Below are 12,865 nucleotides of genomic sequence, written 5' to 3'. Positions count from 1 at the left end.
GAAAATTTGTCGACGAATTTCTGTTCTCGGAACCGTTCACCAATCGGTAAATTTGCGTAACACCATGAATATTAAAATGTGGCAAACGTCGTTCCTGGAAGCGCGAAAAAACATCTTCGATCATAAACCGTAAATCACGTCGGAGTAACTCGAAACAAGTATAAACGTCCACCATCCTCGACTATCTTAGGTACTCCGGGTACTTTCTCCGTGCATATGTATGGTTTCTTCTCTCTCTCTTTTCCTCTCTCTCTCTCTCTCTCCCTATCCTAATTAATTCTAACAGAGCCAATCGATTGTAGAAAATTAGCTGGTTCCCGCAAAAAGAATTCGTCTAACGAATGGCCAGTTAAGGAGAGGATCTAGCTGCTCGGGACGAAGGAGACGTCAAGCGTAATCGACGCCGGAGGAAACGGCGATCGAGCGTGATCGTTAGAGTCCACCGGTCTCCACCGATATCGATAGCGTTGAAAGGGGATACAGCTCAAGAAGGACAGCCCCTCCTGGATCACGGCGACTTTCCCGATTTTGAAACGAGCCAGGTCGGCCAGTAACGTACCGACCCGAGGCGAGGAGAGCAACCTTCTCTTCTGGTCTCGACGGTGTGCACGCACCGAACAACCGTGCGCTAACAATCACAATCGCCAGCAGTGGCGAGTAGTCCCCAGTCCCTGGGTCGTTTCCCCACCTTCTGCTTTTGCTACCGACGTCGACGGGTATCGTCTACCGCAGTTAGACCGAGTCCGCTCGCGCATTCGCATTAATTTCCAATCCGCGGTGTGTGCTCTTTCGCCGGCCTCTCCTCTCCGTTTCGTCGTCGGTCCATCACGGTCTCCTCGAGAAGCGGGATCTTGGGTCTTTGCCGACTTTCGACCATCATTGCCGCGCGACCGTTATCCGTTATCCGCATCCTAACGGGGCGAATTAACGAAAACGGTATCGTCGACGGAAAGAGATGACCGTGGATTCGAGCACCGTGGAAACGTCCCGCACGAGAGGAGAAGGAAACGCGTGACACGCGCGTCTCTAGCAATCTAATTGCTTGCCGAGACTTTTTCATCGCCCGTCTCCTTCGTTGTCTTTGAATACAAAAATTGAAAGAATTTATTTCGTCGCGCGCAAAATTTTCGTCCCATGAGAGCAAGAGTGGAAAAGGGATAGAGAACGACAGATTAGCCGTGTCGCAGGATACTTGTATATCGCGTAAGGACACTCTCTGCGGAGATCGAGAAAGAGAGAATATCGAATCGACAGCGAAAGTGCACGTCTTCCGTACGTGCACGGGATACATGCACTTGTGCCAGATACCCAGGCGCGAGCTTGCTTTCCGCGGGCAATGCTGAAAAACTGGAGAAAAGAATCGTGTGCTTTGCCAAGTTGCTCTTGTAGCTTTTGTCGTTTAACCTATTGACGTAAACGTTTCATTTAACGACAGTGGCACTGTGTGCGTGTCAGACACGGTCGATAAAGAGATAGACAGCTAGGCGACTCGTCTTTCTGCTCCTGTCGACAGTAGTCGATTTCGTGTTCTCCGTTTGAAGATACCGGTCGGTGAAAACAGTTAATAAGAAACTTGAAAGGTGAACGCGTTCACGGCCTTATAGGATTCACAGGCTTACCTTAGTGTCAGGAAGCGGCTGTTTCGCAGCCATTGCCAAACGTAATTCGCGGTGGCAATAGACAGGTTTCTTCTTTTTGGTCTGTTGCTAGAGTATATTTGTCGTGCTTGAATTTAATGATATTTTTTGTAGCCTTCTACAAATTATGATCAAATAGTTCTAGTAGTAGTATACATAGATTAAGCTATCATCATTAATTTCGTCATTTGAACACATTCAAACGATGAAAAGGGATTAATTTTTTTTGGTGGAAGCAGTAGAATGTTATCTTAATTATTTTATAATTATTATCTGTTATTAGTATCTATATAAATGACACTATTTTTTCATGTACGATTGAGATATTTTTGTTAAGATAAATTTAAAAAATCTATGTTGTTTAATATTTCGAAAATTTATGAAATTAAAATTAAAAAAAACAAAATATTTACATTTTTATTCGAACGTCGTTTGAAAACGTTACATTTTCAGATCAATCGTTCTTTAACGATAACACATTGTACCTTTTACTACAAAAATAGTAATGCAAGCTGATTTCGATGATAGATTAATCATTCGTTATGATTTGATTAATTAATGTCAGGCTTCAAAATTAGTTCAATGTTAGTTCATGTTTATCACTTTCGAACTCGTGTTAAAGAAAATCTAATTTTATATCTAAGAAAAACCATTTATTCCTAATTTCTCACATCATGCTCTATCTCTTACCTTTAACGAGTTAGTACAAGTATTATAACAATAAATCTTTAATGCAATGTTGCATAGAATTTTTCAAATCTCGAATAAGATTAGAACTTAACCATTCTTCATATTGATTCAAACTTTCAATATAAAATTAAAAAGTATCTCAGTGTAGTGCTGTAGGAAAAAATCCATCGATATCAACAACTTCGAAAGAATTGCCCGTAAACTTGATCACAGTACAAAGCCTCGATCGTTTTCACTTTGTAATATCTTCCATTTCAAGCCCGCGTTTTGTTTACCTAGGCGTCCTCGTACTTCGTCAAATCGGCGGTGGCAGCTACCTGCTATTGAAGGGGACATAACGAACCATAGTAGCGCAGTCAGCTGCGAATCTCCGCGCGCGACGCACGTGAGACATTGTTTTCTCCGGTTTTCGGCGTGCGACTTTTATTTTTGGCCCGTTTGCCGCGTTTGCGTAATCGGGAAGACAAGTTTTTTCGTATCGAAACTGACGAAGAGACGCGTCTTCACTCGCGCACGTTTCTTTTTTTCCTTTTTTTTTTACTGAAATTTGCTTTTTTTCCATTGCATTCGCGAACGTAAAAATACAAAGGCAGAGGAAACGAGCGTCGAAAAGGATCCGGCAGTGTGTTGATGTGCAGTGATCAGGAAATTGGTGCGCACCGGAGTCTCGCCGGAAGTAAAGTCCTTTGATTCGACGGCAGCTGAGGGAAGATCGAGACGCGGTTCACCCTCGATCCGTATAGTAGCAAATTTGATTTTTTACGTCGTTGATACGTGGGGTTGAATTACCTTCTTCGTGGTTCCGTCGTCGTGACGACACCGAAGATCTTCGACAGCCGCGATGATGGAAACATGAGGGTTCTGGAATATCGTGCACTCGATCGACGCAGTTCCAAGCCTGTCGACCATAAATGACGTAAGTCCTGAATGAATTTTTTACCATGATTTTTTTGACTTTTGTATCTTCAATATACCGAATTTCACGATCATTCCTGATTATTCATAGATAAATATGTTTATTTTGTATTTGTATTGTTCGTTTTTTATATTCACTTTTGGATTCAGTCGTGACGAGATGATTATAAGCGTTACTGGTGTCTGAAGAGACACTTTAGAGAGAAGACATTTTATGCATTAGTCTGTGAATCGTATAAATTTGCTTGTGAAATTTGAATATTAATCTACTCTAAGTGCTTTCATTATAGTTAGACTATCGATGTTTATGCAAATTAATAATTTTATAAGCATGTTTGAAGAAGTGGATCTAAGCAGAGATTTGCTTCATCTACATATTAAATATTATAAGGTATATTATATCATGAATGCCTTTTTTTTTGTAATTTTACATATTATGCTCGTTTTGTACATAATTAATACGCCATTTGACTAATATCCATCTTTCTTCAACTTGTATGCAATAATAGCCAGAAGATGATGGAAAGTTTCCTAATATAGCAATAGTACACTCTGTCAAGGCAAAAATATGGCACGTAATAGGTAACGTTATAGTCGGGAATGATTTGCAAACGAGATTCAATTCGATCAATTTCTAACATTACGCTCGTAAATCTCTAGTTTATAGCGGAGAATATATATCAAATTGCAGCATAATGTTCGTGCACGTACGCTTAGAACGCGATAAGACGAACCAAAGTGAAGCGTCAGTAACAAAAATGGTAAAATTACCAGTCTCCGCATAAATATAAAACCTTTAACGTTCAGCTATTATTCACGGTTTCACTTTTAATTCGAACAGATTATGAAATGAAAAAGTTTTGTCGATTTTACGTACCAATAGAGATAAAACAAGTGTTTTTAATATTTTCATCTTTTTTTCTATGTAATTAAGTATTGTCCCCTTAATTTTATTTCTTACCTGATTAATACATCGTGCAGAGAATTGTCTGTTCTTATGAAGTCATCAATAGCCAGTTTGACATGATCCTCGTGTATAAATATTCGGCTATTTAATTGTGCTTGATTTTCAAGCGAAATTATGCTATGCTTTTTCATTTATAACTTCATCACCATATACGTCGATATTTGGCATAAAATAAACGAAAAGCCATCACTTTTTAGATATTTTAATTTAATTTTTTTTTATCGTTGCATCAACTTGTAAGGATCATTATCAATCATATTAGTTACACTAACATTATATATGTTACGGATGAAATTAGATAATTTAATATGTTTCAAGAATTTAAAAACGTTCGTACACGATTTTATATTTTTAGTTTCCTCTTATTGAAATAATATACGTAGCGCAGTTGTTATGTAGATTTAGCGTTTACGTAAGTTCGTAATTTATTTAAAGAGGCAACGATATCTATAAATAATAGATAAACCGGCAAAACTTTCTCAGCTACCTCGTCTTATGGATAAATTACTTTCTCGCTTTATTGTTATTTCGACCAGCCAGTTTACATTTCCTCTACTTTGGTTATTTGCTTTCAATTAACGATCCTCGACTTACCTTTTTCGCCGCGCTGTAAACAACCATAACAAAGCAATTATTCACGTGAAACGCGTCCAATCGATTAGTTGGCTAAGGATCATGCTGCATCGAGGAAACGACTTCCGATTCGCTGGAGGAACAATTAGAGAAGGTTAAAAGCATTGATAACCCGGTATTACGTAAATCTGTTCATTTACATAAACATTGAACGACCGCGCACTTATGAGTTTTATTGAAATGCCGAGCGAGTAACAAGTGAATCACGTCTGTCCTGACTGCGATCCTAATTGCTAAAACCTAACATCGTTGTCGGTGAAACTGACACATGACACTAATCATAATCCTAAGTTGTAACACGAACATTCGTCATTTGCATACTCGTGCCTATGATTCTTAAAGTGGTTCTAGCAAGAGATTTGGAAAGATTGTTACATATTTGTGGTTTGTTTTGTGTTACGAAAGCGTGGAACCATTTTTGAAAATGCGGTCAAAGATTAAATCAATTGAAAATGTTTAAAAAAGCACTTCTCGTTATACGGGTATTTGTAAAATGAAATTTATATATAATATTATAGATAAAATAGAATATATGTATAAGTATATACTTAATAAATTTCCATTCTAGATAATATATAATTATTTAAGAATGGTATTTTTTACAAGTTCGAACAAAAATTTTACAAAAGAGCTCGTCCGTGCGAAAATACAGCTCATCGTACTTTTGTTCATCACTGTATAAGCAATTATTATTACACTACGGATTTTTATACATTCATAGGAAATTTAGAATCGCAAAATCGCATAAAATGCGCGTAACATGTAACGTATACAAAACTATATAAAATATCCGAAGTACGACGTATATTACTTAGCGTAACATTCAGCGAATGAACTAAATTTTTACTTAGCTTCCATAATTTTTACTTATTTTTTCTAATTAGGTTTATAAAAATACGAGTTTGCGGAAACATCCGCAATCCAATTATTATACATATGATACAGCTATTACTATTATAACTGCAATCACTACGACTGTAATTTAACGCTATTTATTGAGGGTAAATGTCAAAATTTTTGATAGCGCTAATTTCGTGCTACTTTTCTTGCAGTGGACTTCCACTTCTTTGCCCCAGTTTCTTTCCATTTCTACTCCTTAATTGTAGGCTGCATGTTCGACCGATTAAACATTCTAGAAACACGGTCGTTGTTTTCGGTATCAATGAGAGCGTGTTTACCAAACTATCGTGCCAATGGAATATATTAGCTTGGTTTTTCGTTTCGAAAATGCGAGTTATGCACGCGTCGAACCCGTATCTCGAACACGAAGTCGATAGTGCGGTTAAATTAAGATTTCTTCCTTCATATTACCGTTCCTTTTCGTTAAATAAACGCGGTTTCGTAAGAGGGGAAGTATATTATAGGAAGCGAAATGCGTAACGTTGTTCGAACATACGAGGAATTGAGCATCGGTTTCCGAAACTACAAAAGAAGCTAATTAATTAGACGATGTGTACATAGATTGGATTTTCATGAGCTTAATAAAACCAGAATTTACATTAGCTTCGAAGTAATACAAGCAATTTGGGCGTGTATCGGTTTGCATAAAATTCAGAGTATGTTGAAATACCATGTAAGAATCAAATTAGATTTAATTGATCAGCGATTCCAACCATAATACGTTTGATTAAAGTTAATAGTAATACTTGTTAGTTTCTTCTATTTTGAAATAGCTTCATTGAGAGTTCCCTCTCGTATTAATTTATTCTACCAATTCTAACGATTTAATCGAATTTTGAAGCGTGAAGTTCAAATTCTATTTCAATGAATAATTTAACATCTGATGTAGAGTCACTTTTAACTATTCTATTTGCTTTAATTTTTACTTTCTATCGTATATAATCGTAATATATTAATATATGTTTCCTTTAGCGGAAAGCTCGTATTTTCATTTACATTTGAAATTTAATTTCTGTTATTTAACGGGAAAATCGAACCTGCGTTCTCCGGAAAAATGAAATATTTAGATTATGTGAGATATGAAATTTAATTTTTGTTATTTAACATTTTTAAAATAGAAATTTTAAAAGATCGAGACTTTGACTTAAAACGCATTAAATTCTAATTAAATTCAAATCTAATTAGATTTAATTAAATTAATTAAAAATTTGGACTGAAAACGCGTATTGGAATAAAATTTAGATGCTGTGTTTAACTGTTCTACCTTTAAAGGCACCGTGGAGAGGAAATAATAAATTAAATAACCAAGAGCAATGACGTTGCCCTTGTCCAACAATGGAAACATTTCCACGTGTCACTGCCGTACATCCTCTTTTCCAAACACGATGCGGGTACCTGCTTTTACATAAATAATTCTTACTCGCTAGAAAATCGTAATCAGCACGATCATCGCGTACAACCAACGTAACTTAAAGCTCGATTCTAGGAACACGATTCATTTTTGCTGAAACGCAAAATTCTATATACTCGTATCTATAAAACGATGTTGCACTTTTTCGTTCTCATGATATTAAATTTCGCGATTCTCACTTACGAAAAACGATTCAAATGCTCTGCTTGAATAGCAGATTGTGCTTTATCCAAAATTAACTGATTATATTTGAAATCTCATTATATATATACTTTTTTAGTTTTTGATTAAAAATTTATAAATTTAATTCAAATTAAACATTCAATTTTAAGTCTAATATTTTATGCTTTCATCTGCAGCTGTTACACAAACAGAAAAAGTATATGCACGAAAGGGTTAGATTAGAAAAAGAATTCACTTTTTTAAGACGACCAACGATCTAGCATTATCATTGTGAGAAAGTTTCGAAATTCGTGACCTACGTATATAGGTCTGTAATATATATATATTGCATCTATACAATAATATATAATTCAAAAACACTGAACGAGTTTCAATTATATTCTGATTGACAATAGTGTAACTCTACTAATAGTGCTACATGAATCACAAACAGATTGTTTTTTAAACGAATCTCTTGAAAGAAAATTGCATGATGGGTGCAAGATTGCTCATAAATTAATAACTGATTTTTTTTTAAGTTATTATATGTCCAGTAATTTTTTAGGGGCCATAATAAACCTTTGGTCGATTTAGGATCTTTAAATTCTCTAAAGACGGGTTGAAATAAATAGAAATGGAGCATTGGAGCTAATAGGAAGAATTTACAAAAACATGAAAGCTGTTGTGTTGATTTCTGAATTATTGAATTTCCATTTTTTCGTTACCATTTGTCATTCAACCAGAGATTATTTAAAATCTTTGTTTCAAAAGACTCATTTACTATCTTCACAATGGTGATTTTAACACGAGTTTGATAAAATAACGAGGTTGACAATATCTTTTTTATTTCTGAGATGTAACGTTTCTTGTTGCAATCATTACACGGAAAAACGATTTAAGACTATTACGACGACAACACAAGTCACTTCGATCGAAAGTGAAAACTGTTAACATCGAGTTAGAAAAACGATGAAGCATACGTACATTCGGATTTCTAAATCGTCTTTTTATCCCGACGACATTTCTCCACGGAAACTACGCTTTGTCCGAATAGCAAAAATCTGAAAATTCTTGCGTCAATTTTTTCTTCACCGTACAATTTCATAATATTTCACAGACGACAATCAAATAATTTATATACCGTAGAGTTTTATTTGTTTTATTATCTAATTTGATAATGTCATATTCAGGATATTCTTTGGAATTGATAATTTGCAACTTTTGATTTGTAAAACTTTGTTAATAACATTGGCCCAATGTACAAGACGATCCAGTCAATGAATTAACGATACTACTTACGAAACCAAAGGCAACTACTTCTTTCATTTTTACCTGCTAAACTTCTTTCAAAACCATACTACGAAGCGAGGCGAAAGAAAGTCATAAAAATTCTATCACCGTAAGAAAGTGACAAAACCAACGTCAAATATACCGCGACAATGCGATGAAAACTTCATCCGACACGTAGACGCATAGCAACACGTAGCATAGAAACAAAAATCTTTTACTGTCTATTTGTAACTAACTATACCGGAACATCAGTCAAATCGACCAACGAAATACCAAGAGTACTGACAGAAAAGATTTTCTGTCTTAACAGTAGCACGTTTGTGTGTTCTTGCCTTAATTGCCGCTAAATGTCGACTTCGTGCATGAACGGTCGGTCCATTGACAGGCCGGCCACTTTCATTTCTCTATTCTCCGGCACAATCCTCTCGCCCTGTTACACTTTCCTTCGTCGCGCGGTGAAACAGCGAGCACGGACAGATCGAAACTCTCGTTTTCAATATCTCCGGCTGCCTCGTATGCACGCACCGTAACGGGCAAATCGTGGCCTGCGATTGTATAACGCGAACACGAGCTCCGATCGCTTATATGGCTCACGTGCTTTTGCATCTGTTCGTCGGACACAGTCGCGTTTAATTAAACGATCGTATTTGGAAAAGGGTGATTTCAGCGGTTTCGAGCTGAGAACGCGTCGTAGGAGTCTGACGACCAATCTGCCACTCAGAGGAGTCCGCAGATAGACGTCCATTCGAGACATAATTATCGGCAATCGTTCTCGAGAGTATTTCTCGCGAGTGGACACTGCGTTGAGAGCGACTACCCTATAGAATGAATTTAATTCTATGAATTTTCAATAGATACGTCATTTATACAGTTCTCGTTATTTCCACGTAAATAAATAATTTGTCCTCTATCGAGATAAAGGCGACGACTTGAACAGTCACTCACAAAGCAACGTGGTAATTTTACTCCCAAGCGGACACTTATCTTAATAGCGACGAGTAGAGAAAATAATCGTCAACGGTGTAGGTGGGTGACGAATGTTGCACGATTTTCTAGGAGATAAGAATCGGCGAGAAAGGACGTTGTATTCTCTTGCAACAAGGTATCCTAGTCTCTTTTCTGAAAATTGTGTTAGTATATTGTAGTTTAGTTTACAAATGGAATTACAACTGTGGACAAAAGAAAGTTTATAAAGTGAGACGTAAATTTACTAAATGTTTTTTTATTTAACAAGAACAACGAATAAACAGAGTAAACGAGTATCAGTATGGTAAAAAGTTTCGGTACAAAAGTTATTAAAATTCATAGTCTATCGATTAAAAATTTTCTTTTATCCGCCGCTGTATTTTAGTTTCCTTTGGAAATAGGTATTTCGTGTTTAAGGAATAGAATGAAAGTAGAAATACGAATTAATATCTCGTGTCTTGTGTTTCTTTTTGGGAACGAGGATTAGAGAAGTCGTGAGAAATGAGCGAAACGAGTAAGGAATTTAGATTTCGTGTTTGCGTAGAATGGATTAAGATAATTTTGTTAGACGTAAATTAGGAAACTTGGACATCGATTTCTGTCGAATCTGGAATTTTTCTCCGAGTCATCTGAAACGAACAAACAAATCTTGGTTCGTCTACTTAATTTTGCTTGTTCTTTAATAAAAGAAAATAAAAGGAACGTTCACGTAATAGATAGAAAGTGAGAAGAACGATAGATAAATGACGGCGGTATTTTAGTTTGACTTGTTTTGTAGTCACGTGTATAGATGTAATGCGATTAATTAGAATGCGGAAAGCGAACGATGCATCGAGTAAATATTTACTAATTGAAATTGATTATTATTAATTCACTAGCATATACCTTCACTTTGCTTCAGACTAGAAATTAACATGGTTGTGTTCTTCTGTTGACGTAGAAAATATAAAGGAAAGAAGTTCTATCGTTGTTTCTAGTCAAACAATTGTCCTACAATCTAGTTTATGCTTCATCGTTCGATCTTAGTTGTTCTACGTTTGATATACGAAAATGTGAAAAGTTATTGCAAATAAGTACATACTTCTAAATGTATAAAATACTTCCTCACATCAATCAATTTTATCTACGTCAGTCTCCCTAGAAAAAAAAAAAGATATTATTGCCTTTTTCGAGCTTAGCAAATTCATCCTAAGAGAGATAAAAATTAAACTGATTTTAAATACATTATGTATCATCAATCTCGAAATTCTTCGACCAGCGTGTTAGAAAGGGAAAGAAATACAGTAGGAACTGTATAAAAGAATTCTAATTAAAGCACCTCTACGTCTGATCTCCGAAGAACATGTACAAGAACTTGTACTCGTGCTAATGGTGATAGGTTTAGCTAGCCATTAAGACAAATTAGTATAATCAACGATCCTGAAAGGTGTATCTGATGCGAGAATAACTAAAGAAAACTCGAACAACGAGTAACATCGATCATGCGGTTCGTTCGAATCATTTCTTCGTTTCGGTTTGATAAAAAAACATCTTATCTAACGTAACAGTTTGACTCCAAGCGAAAAAGGAATAGAAGTTTCGCGTAAGAACTGAATTACCTAATTCTACGTTTACGCGAACGAACAAAGATTCGGCGACTGACTAATAATAATTGTGTATTACGTAGTTACACAGAATATACCGAAGGCTGACTTCCGCTTCTTTGGTCGAACGACCGATTTAATTTCCTCGCGGCTTTCACGTGTGGGCAAAACTGTTACTAATTGCGCGGAAATATTCACTGTCGGTTTCCTTCCGTCTGCTGTTCGATCGGTTTCCTTGATCCCGACCCACGACCATGGAATTTTATTTAATAAATATTCCAACTATCGCCACAGTCGTTTTTTCGTTCGTGCCAAAGTCCTGTCTCGATCGCAGGGCACTTTCACGCTTGGAGAAAACCAACCTTTCGATAAGTATTCACGATGAATAGTTTCATGCGCGAAGTAGGCCGTGCTCGATCGTTTTCTCGTGATTTGAAGCATTGCCGAATTTTTCATTTGCTCTGCAATTTCATTTCAACTCGCTTTTTAAATATTATATCGATCGAAGTTCTCGAGAGCACGTCGAATGTTGAAGTTAAGGGGAAGTTAAAGGGCAATTTTTATTGAAATATTTTGTCTATTCGTGATTTGTGACATTCCCAAATTTTTTATTCCATATAGAATTCGCTTTGGATTCAATCTTTACACATCACGTCGATGCAGGTTCTCGAGAAGAGCTTGAAATACGAAGAGAAGTATGAGGTATCGTCGGAAAGCAGAAATACTTTGCCTATTCTCGATTTAAATTGTTCATTTACTCCGAAGTCTGATCCCATTTTGAATGGATGTACTTTTCTTCGTTGAGAAAGTGGTTTTCATTATTATCTACGTTGCTTCAGATTCTTTGATCGATCGATGTTCGGATTCTCGTTTGAAGTATAGTTAGAGAGCAAGATTATGATTCAACGATTATGATTGTTTTGTGACTTGAAGTTTTTCGTTTTAGAAAATCTTTTTCAGATTCCACTCTTGTTGATTATGGTATAGGACTGTAAGAATCGAAACAGATTCTTTGATCGATCGATGTTCGGGTTCTCGTTTGAATTATAGTTGCAGAGCAAGATTATGGTTCAATGATTAAGTTTTTCGTTTTGGAAAATCTTTTTCAGATTCCACTCTTGTTGATTATGGCATGGAACTGTAATAATCGAAATATCGTTATTCGTATATGCGTCAAAAAATTGTCAAGTTCTTTGTTTACTCTGTTTTTATTCTTACGTAACTTTATTCTCACTAAACTGTTTTCTCCGTATTAGTCTTAGAAAATTTCTATTTGTATTTCAGTTCAATTTAAATTCGCTTTTCTCTTTGGCGAAAAGCCATTTCAAACGTCTCGTGAGTCGTAATTTTCAAAGAAAGTATTTTCATTGTGTTGATATTGAATGGCTGTTCCTCCAGTTGGAAAGTAAAACCGTGGAATTATGTTTGCTTTGAGCAGACAGTTCATTTATATAACAGGTCGCATGTCTATTAACTTACACTTATTATTAAATGGAATCATCTTTTCGTGACTTGAAACACCACTAAACCTATTCTTATTTCTGATGTTTCCTACGAAAGAAACATTCCTATTTCGAATTTATAGTACATTTACGTAACCACCACGTCCTTATTTAAGTTATACTTATTGTTCTATTCGACCATTTTCGCGTGCTTCGAAGCATTACTAGAATTTGTAATCTTCGTTTTCAATCTAAACGTTGTTTTCATT

General features: G+C 36.0%; 1 protein-coding gene across 6 annotated transcripts in view; it reads left to right on the top strand.

Annotated features, from left to right (window-relative positions):
* Positions 1-723: 723 nt before the first annotated feature.
* LOC117238733 (A disintegrin and metalloproteinase with thrombospondin motifs 4) overlaps positions 724-12,865 on the top strand; it is a 90,501-nt gene continuing 78,359 nt past the window's right edge. For 2 of the 6 annotated variants that reach the window (XM_033503879.1, XM_033503884.1), the window contains exons 1-2: positions 724-1,203; positions 2,917-3,243. The gene's annotated coding sequence lies outside the window, so the exon portion shown is untranslated. Of the gene's footprint in view, positions 1,204-1,561; positions 1,581-1,665; positions 1,685-2,562; positions 3,244-12,865 lie in introns of those variants that run through there. The other 4 variants (XM_033503883.1, XM_033503881.1, XM_033503882.1 and 1 more) reach the window with 4 other exon arrangements.

Source organism: Bombus vosnesenskii, unplaced genomic scaffold, assembly GCF_011952255.1.
Source record: "Bombus vosnesenskii isolate JDL3184/JDL3185 unplaced genomic scaffold, Bvos_JDL3184-5_v1.1 scf7180000013605, whole genome shotgun sequence".
Lineage (NCBI taxonomy): Eukaryota > Metazoa > Arthropoda > Insecta > Hymenoptera > Apidae > Bombus > Bombus vosnesenskii.
The sequence above is the reverse complement of the archived record's forward strand: the minus strand, read 5'-3'. Positions and strand labels throughout refer to the sequence as shown.